Below are 12,942 nucleotides of genomic sequence, written 5' to 3'. Positions count from 1 at the left end.
TAGCATTACTAGCCATGTCACTTACTGATAATAAAAAGACAGTATCCCGTTTAGACTTTGTTACTGAAAAGAAAATAATGCGATCATCTTTAAATATAAAATTGTGATGACATTCAAAGGGTCTATGATGTTAGTTGATGATTTAAAATGTAAAATCATCAGGTGTTCTTCATCAGTCAAGGGTAATTTTATTTCTACAGAGTGGGCTATAGTCCTGCCTCTGGTACTTTCTCAAAGATTAACTGAATTTTCTTGCACAAATATTTAATTTGATTACCAGAATATAAAAGAAACAATTTTGTCTAACAAAGTTGTCTAACAACTTTTGTTTTGGAGAGTTTGTCATTAGCTGTCTTACTGGCTACCTATAAGGTGATACCTAGTGTAGCACTGTATTTTGAATTGAGCTTTGTCTTTGTAAGTCTATTAATGTTAAGTATAAAATGTATCACTAGGCAGATGCATGAATTGTGCTGTTGGAAAACTTAGTATCTCCTATTTAAATTTTGAAGGTTATCTGAGAAATTCAACTTTTAATTTTTTTTTCATGGCTAATATTGAACTATACAGGCATTGGAAAACAGGTCTAATTGATTTTTTATTAATTAATTAATTATATTTTTTATTTTTTGGCTGCGTTGGGTCTTTGTTGCTGCATGTGGGCTTTCTCTAGTTGTGGTGAGCGGGGGTTACTCTTCGTTGTGGTGCGCAGAGTTCTCATTGCAGTGGCTTCTCTTGCTGTGGAGCACGGGCTCTAGGTGCACAGCCTTCAGTAGTTGTGGTACATGGACTTAGTAGTTGTGGCTCGCGGGCTCTAGAGCACAGGCTCAGTAGTTGTGGCACACGAGCTTAGCTACTCTGCAGCATGTGGGATCTACCCGGACCAGGGCTCGAACCCATTTCCTCTGCATTGGCAGGTGGATTCTTAACCACTGCACCACCAGGGAAGTCCCAGGTCTAAATGTTTCTAAGACTATTTCTGATTCTAAACAGTAAATTCATGTCTTTGACACAAAGAAGGATACTTTGTTCTCATTTCCAGTAAAAGACAGCTTCCACGTCATCTAATAGCTACCTTAAAGGATCCAACTATAGTTAAGATATAGGAGATGTAGGTTACATTCCTTTGATCACCATGGTTTGGAATTCGAATTTTATTTGTTAAAATATTTCCTTATGCGTCTTCTAGCTGCCCAACCAGGAAGTAGACGGTGTTAAAACAGTTGTGGTCTTGCATATTTACTGAGCTGGTACAGTGTTATGGTAGATGATTTCTATCTGTGGCTTTGTAATTTTGTGACAATACATTTTCCCTTTAAAAAAAAACAACTGTACTTATATTCCCCTCTAAGGTAATTCTATCTGTGTAGTTACATCATAGAAAGTACATTTGACGAGATTTGGAGGACTCTTTTAGAATAGACCCCAACATATTCTTGCAGTGCAGATACCTTGGGAGACAAGTTAGTAAAAATGAAATAATTATTTATAGTCCAAAGACAATGTGAATTTCTGTATCAAATCAAAGCATATCAATAATTCTCAACATAGAATAAAAAAGAGGAGAGGGATTTATATATAAAGAAAATAATCAGATTTTTAAATTCCAATTTAGTTATCTGAATGGTCTGCCTGTATCGATTGTGTTCAGCTACTTAAAATGTGTAATTCTACCCCAAAGGTAATTAGTCCCTATAATTTACTTAAACAATGTACTTTTAATCAAGATTTCATTCTCACTTGATGTTCCTGAAATAATGTGGAAAGTAAAATGGAAAATTAGAACACTTATTCCACATGGAGCAATGTAGGGGACACTAAATAAAAGACTTCAAAGGCCCTTTTATATAACTAATTACTTTGAATGAAACAAATTTCAAATGTGAGAGACATATAAATGGAGATGCAGAAAAATGTTTTTGTTTCTATTGTTTATAATGACAAACAGAGAAGAGATTTTAAACAAAAAGGAATAAAATACTTTAGAAAAATACAGAATACTAAGAAGTAATTGAAAATGGCTTTGCTTATCCTTGAGAGTTATTTGGTACGGCTTTCAATCTGAGGTGAGAAAGTAAGAGATTGGCAGGATGAGGCATGGGTGGGTGGGGTGACTGGTGGGATGACTGGCATCTACAATTCAGGGCATATTCCAGTGCAGGATTAATACTGAAATGTAATGGAGCTTTACTTTACCAGCACATACTATAGGGTAGTATTGATTTAAAGTTACTTTATCTGACTTACTTCACTCTGTATGACAGACTCTAGGTCCATCCACCTCACTACAAATAACTCAATTTCGTTTTTTATGGCTGAGTAATATTCCAGGTATATATGTGCCACATCTTCTTTATCCATTCATCTGTTGATGGACACTTAGGTTGCTTCCATGTCCTGGCTATTGTAAATAGAGCTGTAATGAACATTTTGGTACATGACTCTTTTTGAATTATGGTCTTCTCAGGGTATATGCCCAGTAGTGGGATTGCTGGGTCGTATGTTGGTTCTATTTTTAGTTTTTTAAGGAACTTCCATACTGTTCTCCATAGTGGCTGTATCTATTTACATTCCCACCAACAGTGCAAGAGTGTTCCCTTTTCTCCACACCCTCTCCAGTATTTATTGTTTCTAGATTTTTTGATGATGGCCATTCTGACCAGTGTGAGATGATACCTCATTGTAGTTTTGATTTGCATTTCTCTAATGATTAATGATGTTGAGCATTCTTTCATGTGTCTGTTGGCAATCTGTATATCTTCTTTGGAGAAATGTCTGTTTAGGTCTTCTGCCCACTTTTGGATTGGGTTGTTTGTTTTTTTGATATTGAGCTGCATGAGCTGCTTGTATATTTTGGAGATTAATCCTTTGTCAGTTGCTTCGTTTGCAAATATTTTCTCCCATTCTGAGGGTTGTCTTTTCGTCTTGTTTATGGTTTCCTTTGCTGTGCAAAAGCTTTGAAGTTTCATTAGCTCCCATTTGTTTATTTTTGTTTTTATTTCCATTTCTCTAGGAAGTGGGTCAAAAAGGATCTTGCTGTGATTTATGTCATAGAGTATTCTGCCTATGTTTTCCTCTAAGAGTTTGATAGTGTCTGGCCTTAAGTTTAGGTCTTTAATCCATTTTGAGTTTATTTTTGTGTATGGTGTTAGGGAGTGTTCTAATTTCATACTTTTACATGTACCTGTCCAGTTTTCCCAGCACCACTTATTGAAGAGGCTGTCTTTTCTCCATTGTATATTCTTGCCTCCTTTATCAAAGATAAGGTGACCATATGTGCGTGGGTTTATCTCTGGGCTTTCTATCCTGTTCCATTGATCTGTCTTTCTGTTTTTGTGCCAGTACCATACTGTCTTGATTACTGTAGATTTGTAGTATAGTCTGAAGTCAGGGAGCCTGATTCCTCCAGCTCCGTTTTTCGTTCTCAATATTGCTTTGGCTATTCGGGGTCTTTTGTGTTTCCATACAAATTGTGAAATTTTTTGTTCTAGTTCTATGAAAAATGCCAGTGGTAGTTTGATAGGGATTGCATTGAATCTGTAGATTGCTTTGGGTAGTAGAGTCATTTTCACAATGTTGATTCTTCCAATCCAAGAACATGGTATATCTCTCCATCTGTTTGTATCATGTTTAATTTCTTTCATCAGTGTCTTATAATTTTCTGCATACAGGTCATACAGAGTGAAGTAAGTCAGAAAGAGAAAAACAAATACCGTATGCTAACACATATATATGGAATCTAAGGAAAAAAAAAAGGTCATGAAGAACCTAGGGGTAAGACGGGAATAAAGACACAGACCTACTAGAGCATGGACTTGAGGATATGGGGAGGGGGAAGGGTAAGCTGTGACAAAGTGAGAGAGTGGCATGGACATATATACGCTACCAAACGTAAAATAGATAGCTACTGGGAAGTAGCTGCATAGCACAGGGAGATCAGCTAGGTGGTTTGTGACCACCTAGAGGGGTGGGATAGGGAGGGTATGAGGGAGGGAGATGCAAGAGGGAAGAGATACAGGAACATATGTATATGTATAACTGATTCACTTTGTTATAAAGCAGAAACTAACACACCATTGTAAAGCAATTATACTCCAACAAAGATATTAAAAAATAAATAAAGTTACTTTAACTCAGGTCCATTTCAAGGTAGATAATGACTAGTACAGAAAAACCTTACTGGGTAGTATGTTCTTGGATGATAACCATGGAGTAGTTTACCTATTTTTTGGCCACAAGGCCTCTCAACTCTGTAAAGGTGTGGCTGGTGGTCACTGCTTGCTTCTAAGCAAGTTCATTGCTTCTACTCAATTTACCAATTAAATCTGATCTTTCTTTGGGATCAAATAAGTGAGCTGTTGGTAATAAATAAAAATACTGACCAGGGGATCGATGGATAGGCAATGAAGAGAAGAGATTACCTGAAAAAAACTGAAAGAGGGACTTCCCTGGTGGCTCAGTGGTTAAGAATCCGCCTGCCAATGCAGGGGACACGGACCCTAGTCCAGGAAGATCCCACATGCCATGGTGCAACTAAGCCCGTGCAACACAACTACTGAGCCTGTGCTCTAGAATCCACGAGCCACAACTACTGAGCCTGTGTACCACAACTACTGAAGCCTGCGCTCCTGGAGCCTGTGCTCCGCAACAAGAGAAGCCACCGCAATAAGAAGCCTGTGCACCGCAACGAAGAGTAGCCTCCACTTGCGGCAACTAGAGAAAGCCTGTGCGCAGCAACGAAGACCCAGTGCAGCCAAAAATAAATTAATTAAGTAAAAAAAAAAACAGAAAGAAAATACAAAGGTAGTGAGTATGTCTAAGGAGTTACTTATACTTCATGAAATAACTGCTTCTTAAAATCTGTAACTGTCTAAATAAGAGGGATGCCTTTCTGTGTGACTTTGGGGTATCTTTTTTATAAATCACAATCTGCTTTATGTGTCCCTAAGAACACGTACTTTGGTAATTAAATGTGGCAGTAGGACTATATAAGTGGGAAATATTTTCATAGTTAATGATTAGTTTACAAAAGTAATGATTATATTTTCATTACTTTTTGTGTGAATTTCCCATATTTTAGCTTTAAGTGGGATATGTGTGTGTGTGTGTGTGTGTGTCTGTGTGTGTGTATCTAACAGTGCTTTTTTGTGATGTACAACAGTCATTTGGTATGAAGCGTCTCGTTACTGTCCATATTTTTGTAGCATTAAATCATAGCCAATCACTGAAGCCAATAGCTGGCAGTTACCACATCACCTTTTAAGTTTAGAGCTCTTCTTCATATGCTGGAGAATAACCACAGTTTTCAGTTGGATCCAGAAGAATTACAGAGGTCCTCACTTTAAACAGGTAGATGCCAGAATTTCAAAAATCATACGTGGACAGTCAAGTGTTTTTCTCAGTTTGCTACATAAGTCAGCCACAGGCTAAACAGTCCAATCTTTTTATGTTACAAACATTTTCTAAACTGCACTCTTTTGAGAGTGGAAGAAATCACTGCTAGTAAGTATGCTGGGACACAGACATCATGAGGGCTTATCTCAGGCTAACTAGAACTTGAAACCACCTTACTTATCAGGGAACTGCTAGTTGTCTGCTTCTGTTTTGAGAACTTAAATATTGGCTTTGATATTTATATTGATCTTTGAAGCAGGAAATTTACCACATGCCAGTTTCTTTGGATGACATGTAGATTCACCATTTAGAATCATGCCTCATGCTTTCACACCGTATGTCCTACCAACGTCCTGTCCGCTTTTTTATGTTGGTTGATAGATAGAAAACCCAAAACAACATGTTTTTACTAATATTTTAAATAAGAGACTTGAAACAAGGTAATAGGACCTCCAAAAAGCCAGGCCTTAAAAAGCATAAAATTGCAAGTTGCTTTGTTTTTGGTCTTCATCACTAAAATAATGTTGATGATAAGGTTTTCTGTCATTTTGCGGGTGAATGTTATATGCCAAGTGTCGTGCTATGTGCTTTTCATATATTAACTTCATCTTTCCAACAGCACTATGAATCGTCCACATTTGCTTTATTTTACAAAAAAGAAAAGTCAGGCATAGATATGGTTAATTAATTTGCCAAAGCAGCCCAGCTAGTCACCCAGTGGAAGCTTATGCATTCAAATTGGGATACAATTCCAAACTCCATGCTCTTTTCAGTAAACTACACCACCTTCTTGTAATCTTTATTAGAAATACTAGGATTCCTTCTGACACAGCAGTATGGTCTGCCTCGTTTCCATGGCTGAGCTTTATATTAGGGAATTAGTGAGGACACACATGGGGTCATCAGGAAGCAAAACATGATGGGCATTTGCTGGTGCATGAAAAAGGAGAATGTCCACATTACTACCAACATAATAAAGCCCCATGTAGCTAATCTACAGAAAATAATATTGACAGGAGACAATAAATCATGGAAATTGATGTGGGATTGGAAGATAAGAAATTCTTAGTAGTTGCTTTGACTACCTGAAATTCTCATGGAGTTTTGACATTGAACATTGTTTTACACTGTTTAATCTTGTTTAAAGCATAAAAGAGGACAGCACTAAAAACTTCTCTTGAGAAGTAGCTGAGTTTTGAAGCTTTGCTACTTAGAATTGGTAACAGTGGAAGATACAGGGTTGGGAAAGTTGAGATTTGTATGTGAGCAGAGTAAAGAGAACTGAGCTTTGGGATAAGCTAAAAGGTGAGACCACAAGAGGGAGCTAGCGAGGTGATGGAGGGCTTGGCCTGACATGCCAACTTCAGCAGGTCCAGCAGTTTGAAGGGCAACTTCCAAGGACACTACACAGGAAAAAGGATAGCACAACTCAGTGCCTACAGATTTGGTGATGGTTTGGTCACGAGTTCTGAGATTCAGAGGTAAAATCAATACTGCTGCACTTGGCAGTGATGTGTTCTGACACATGACCAACAGCAGAAGAACTTTTAGATAGAAAAGAGATGAGTCTGGCCCATGGCTATTAATAGCCAAGGAATGGTTGAAAGTAAAAGCATTTTTATAAATCAGTAAGAAACAACAAATTTCGGTCAAATGTTCTTTGAATGCATATTAAACATGCATTACATTCTCAAATGGCTACTTGGACCAGGCAATTAATATATGAATAAAGTGAGCCAAGGTAAGAAAAATAGCAATTGCTGGCATTTATGGTAAACTGATGTCTACTAGTCATGGCTAAAAGAGCGGTCATTACACCCAGAAGATTTCTGTCTTGTAAGATGTGGATTCCGTGTTGCCAAATAGTATAATTTTTCAAAAGAAGCCAGGTTACTATATGAAATTTCCTGATTTTTTTTTTTTTTTTTTTTTGCGGTACGCGGGCCTCTCACTGTTGTGGCCTCTCCTGTTGCGGAGCACAGGCTCCGAACGCACAGGCTCAGTGGCCATGGCTCACGGGCCCAGCCGCTCTGCGGCATGTGGGATCTTTCCAGACCGGGGCACGAACCCGCGTCCCCCGCACAGGCAGGCGGACTCTCAACCACTGCGCCAGCAGGGAAGCCCCAAATTTCCTGATTTTTACATGTGAAATTATTCAGTTAAAATATATTGCAGAGATAGAAACAGAACACTACGACCCACAACAATCATTGCAATAGAAATATATTTGCTGAATGAATTTGGCTCATAGGCTGCCAGTTTAACACTTCTGATCAAATTTTGAAATTATCTTTGGGAGACCGGGTAAGGGAGGATTCAATCTGAAAGGAGCCGTGGCGCCACAAAACATGGCGTTTTGTACAAGAATGTATAGACTTCAAAGTGACTGAGTCCAAGTGTGCACTCAGAATACAGCCCAAGGGAGAAAGAAAACCTATAAGAAAACACATTAAGGTTACTACACATAGAAGGAAAAATCACTCGTTTGCTATCATGCAGACATATACGCACAGGATTGCTATCTTTAAGACCAAATCAGCCTGTAGAACTAAATCAGAAAGCGTAAATAAAAAGAACAGAAACAAAAATAAGAGAAATATAACAATCTTTCAATTTCTTATCAGACAAGGATTAGAAACCCAGTGATAATGACAAAGCAAAAGATAAAACAACTTCCATACGTATCATATAGCAAATGTGGGTATTAGTCACAGTTTCATATTAAACAGCAGATTTTATAGATGTATTTGCTGCAATAAAATTTGCTTAATCTTAGCACTGGTTGTGATTTATGTTTTGTTTAGGTAAATTCCTGAGCTCTCTGTGCCTAAATTTATTAATTAATAAAAATTACAGTAATAGTTTAGCTCATGTGCTTGCTTTGAGAATTAGATAAATGTAGTATTATATTTTAAAACCATATTAGGCATTATAAATATTTAATGTCTACTGGTGATTTTATTTTTGGAGAACATAGCAAGTGCCATATGAGAAATTAAGTATAGCTATTGAAGTATAGCTTCTTTTGTGTCAGTGACAAAAGAAGATTAGTCTTTTCTCTGGGAGGTTGGAATTAGCCTTGCTGAAAATATCATTGCATACCAAATTAGACTATAGATTGTATTTCTGTCAGTGAATGTTTCCCTTGGTTGTTGTCTGAGTAAAACAAATTGGATGTAGGTTCAAGGTACATCATTCAGGTACCTTCTTTCAACAGTAATTAGGGTCTTACTACTTGAAACCAGATAATTCTTTTTTTTTTTTTTTTTTTTTTTGCGGTATGTGGGCCTCTCACTGTTGTGGCCTCTCCTGTTGCGGAGCACAGGCTCCGGATGCGCAGGCTCAGCGGCCATGGCTCACGGGCCCAGCCACTCCGCGGCATGTGGGATCTTCCTGCACCGGGACACGAACCCGTGTCCCCTGCATCGGCCGGTGGACTCTCAACGACTGCACCACCAGGGAAGCCCCAGATAATTACATTTAATATAATCTTAAAAGAGGCTCCAAGGATTGTTTTCCATTGTTGAATGTGTAAGAAATGGAACAAACTGACTTTCCTGACCACTGAAGTTAAAAAGGACTAGGAACAGAAAAGAATGATGAATCTAAAATTTAGTCTCATAAGACTGATGGAGATGAAATTTAATTTTATCCATTTATTCTTACAAAGCCCTCAAGGGACTTTTGTCCAGCAAAAGTGGTGCATGGCACATGGTATGATGTTCCATCCAAAGATCCATCCAAAGATCGGTGTTGGTCTCCAGCACCAGTGACTCATTCAGTGACCAGCCTAGCCTGTCTCTACACCAGACTTCCAACCAAATGAGAGCCAGACACTCATCCCCTTGGCTCCAGTTCACTCAGAAAGAAAAGCATATGTCTGGGTGTCACATTGTACTCAATGCCAGGATAAACAGGACATCACTCCCAACTCAAAATAAGACTCAGTAATGTCTGACCCAAACCAGGCTGGCTGTAATAGGTAAATAAATTCACTACCGGTCTAGGAACTAGGTTAGTTGATACACAAAGATTTTAGGAGTAACATTATAAAACTAGAACAGAAGAGGTATTGAAGGGAAAAAAACGGAGTTGGGAATTAATAAATGGGCAGATATTGCTAATAATGATCAAGAAGAAAAATTCTAGTAATTTTCAGAAGTGATCAGTCTTCCCTATTTCAAGTATTTCTAGAAACTGAATCTAGATGAAGTTTGGAACATGCTTTAAACCATAAAATGCATATAGTTAATTTATTTTTATTATGATTTCTCTATTGTTTAGTGTAAGAAAGTCTTGCTAAATCACTCCACTAGTATCTAATTAAGTCACATTCCATGATACGTTTTAGTCTCTATCCTACCAAGAGAAATAAAATGAAAAAAATTTTTGGATCAAATAAAAACTATTTTAATTATTTTAAACTTCACTCTACCAATTTCTAAAATGAGTTCACAAATTTATATACAACTTATTTCAATGGCCACTGTAGCTTTAGCTTATTTTATTTAAAAATATTTTATTTTAAATTAATTTTGATTTTAATTAATATTTAAAGACGTTCATCTTTAAAGATACTTAAATATACCAGTGCTCATATTTCCTTTCTTTACATAGGTATTTCAGACACATTTCTCTGCATTGAAATGACCCTTTAAATTTTGAGCACATAAACTGTTATTTTGTGCCTTCAAAACTTGGCATACTTTAGCTGAATATTTCTCAAGCAGTAAGCCTGTCACGTGTCACACATGTACTGGGACACCTCACGGATAAAATCATGATGCTCTGTGAGGGATAATGCCCAAGAATGTAAGGCTTATAAGAGTATGGACTTGGTCTGTCTTGTTCTCTGTTGTTAATCTCTCTCATGGAGATTAAGGCTTATTTGACAGTTAGTGCTCAAAAATACATGTTGAGTAAATGAATTAGTGTTTCTCTATATTTCTTTTTTCGATCTAAAAAATATCTCAAGCATAAGGGTGATGACAGTAAGCACTGAAATCCGGTTGGAGAGGCCTCTAATAGAGGTCAGTAAACATCGGTCTCTTTTACTTACTATGAATGTATAGTCAAAATAGTATTTAAGAATGAGGTAGGTACTTCCCTGATGGTCCAGTGGTTAAGACTCCTTGCTCCCAATTCAGGGGGCCCAGGTTCGATCCCTGGTCAGGGAACTATTTCCCGCGTGCAGCAACTAAGGATCCTGCATGCCTCAACTAAGACCCGGCACAGCCAAATAAGTAAATAAATAAATATTTTTTTAAAAAAATGAGGTAAACCTTGACTGTCCGCTGAGCTTGGCCCTGTCAGTATTTTTAGGTGACTGAGATGTCTTCAGACCTAATGTGCTCTAAAAGTTATTAATACGTTGCAATGGTATACGCCACCTATTGATAACTTTGACATCTTCATCACTCACAACACTGTTGCCTAGGCTACCGAGATCTGTATACTTTCAGTGTGTTTTGAAGGTGACAACAGTTTGAAGACTATGGAAAATAAATACATTTATTTGGGAGAGAAAGATAATCCTAAGTTTAGATATATGAGACAGTTCTATATTTCTCACCAATAGCATTTCCTGATTGTCTCTAATTCCTGCCCAGCTTGAAGTTCCTTAATGTAGAGTAATTATTTGCTTAGACAGTGGTGAGGCACTTGCCTTCAGACATATTTAGCAAGTACCATAACTTTTACTCTCTTAGCATAATGTTAGTTCCATGTGTGGTTTAAAAAAAGTGCATAATGTAGTCTGTTTTTATGAAGATCACAATTTTGTTTATTACAAGGAAAAATTAGAGATAGCTGTACTTGGTAAAAATGTACTAGAAATTACGAAAACTCGTATTAGTACTCTGAAACCTCAGAGCAGTATTATATGGTTAGGGTCTAAATCTCGAGTCACTTTTCTAAAGATGTCTTTAGTTGGCAAAGCTAGGTAGTTGTATTATGTAAAGTCTTCTTGGTCTACTATTTTTGGGTTAAATTGAGAGTGATATTACTGTTGGAAAGAGAAAAGTACTCCCCATCCCCTCAAAACTCAAGTGCCTTTAACCTAAACTAATGCCACATAAAGGAGTTTCAGTTATACAAAACGGAGTTTAGATGCAGAATCTACTTTTACATGAAAACAGGGTAAATGTACTAGAGTGTTCTTCTGCCACTGCTACTTCAGTGGAATAATGGAAAGATCAGGGGCTTTTTTTTTTTTAATATTTATTTATTTATTTGGTCGAACCGGGTCTTAGTTGCAGCAGGTGGGCTCCTTAGTTGTGGCAGGCGAGCTCCCCCAGTTGCGGCTTGCTGGCTCCCTGGTTGCGGCATGTGGGCTCCTTAGTTGTGGCTCGCTGGCTTCTCAGTTGCGGCATGTGGGCTCCTTAGATGCGGCTCTCGGGCTCCCCAGCTTTGGCATGCGAACTCCCATTTGTGGCATGCATGTGGGATCCAGCTCCCCGACCAGGGATCAAACCCAGGCCCCCCCCATTGGGAGCTCAGAGTCCCAGCCACTGTGCCACCAGGGAAGTCCCGAGAACAAGGGCCTTTGAATGAGATGAATCTGGACTTGAGTCATGTTTTGTGAATTAGGGCAGGTTTCTTGAGCATAGCAAGCTTCCATTTCTTAACTATAAAATGGCTTAATAACCTCACCACAGAGTATTGTGAAGATTAAATAAGAGTGTGCGTGTGAAAGTGCTCAGCAATTAGATCCTCAGTAAATGTGAAGTCTAGACTTCTACTGCTCTCGTAGTTGTTTCCACAGAGTTTAACAAAAATTATTTTTCATTTCATGTGTTAGCTTTGTCTCTCTATTGATTTAAATTATCATTGAGGAAATAGCCAACAGGTACATAAAAGATGTTCAGTATCATTAATCATCAGGGAAGTGCAAATCAAACCACAATGAGATATCACCTTACACCTGTTAGAATGGCTGTCATTAAAAAGATGAGATAACAAGTGTCATCTAGGATGTGGAGAAAAGGGAACATTTGTGGGAATTGTGTAAGCCACTGTGGAAAACAGTATGGAGGTTAATCAAAAAATTATAAATGGAAGTATGATCCAGGAATTCCACTTCTGGATATATATATATATATATATATATATATATATATATATATATATATATCCAAAGGAAATGAAAAGATATCTCAAGATATCTGCACTCCCATGTTCATAGCAGCATTATTCATAATAGGCAAGAGTGGAAATAACCTAAGTGTTCATTTATGGACGAATGTGTCACCAATCAGTGTCCTTGGCCTCCTTAATCAATAGAAATTGATAAGAGGATAGACGAGAAATTCAGGCAAGGCTTTATTGGGACTCCCGCTGCCGCGCAAGGGAGTGACAACATGTAACAGATGCTCACTCCCTGAGGGGGTGAGGGGAGGGGTGTGTCCAGGGGTCTGGTCGGAGGGGGGGCTTGGGTGGTCTGCCCACCCCTTGGTGGTGGCGTGTGCAGGGGGTGCGCAGTTGCCTGCTTGTGCTCCTGGCTCCTCAGAAGTGGCAGTTGGGTTTTTGGTCTTTTTGTATCTTGTTCAT

The sequence above is a fragment of the Stenella coeruleoalba genome, assembly GCF_951394435.1.
Source record: "Stenella coeruleoalba genome assembly, chromosome: 21".
Lineage (NCBI taxonomy): Eukaryota > Metazoa > Chordata > Mammalia > Artiodactyla > Delphinidae > Stenella > Stenella coeruleoalba.
Note: the sequence above shows the minus strand (reverse complement) of the source record.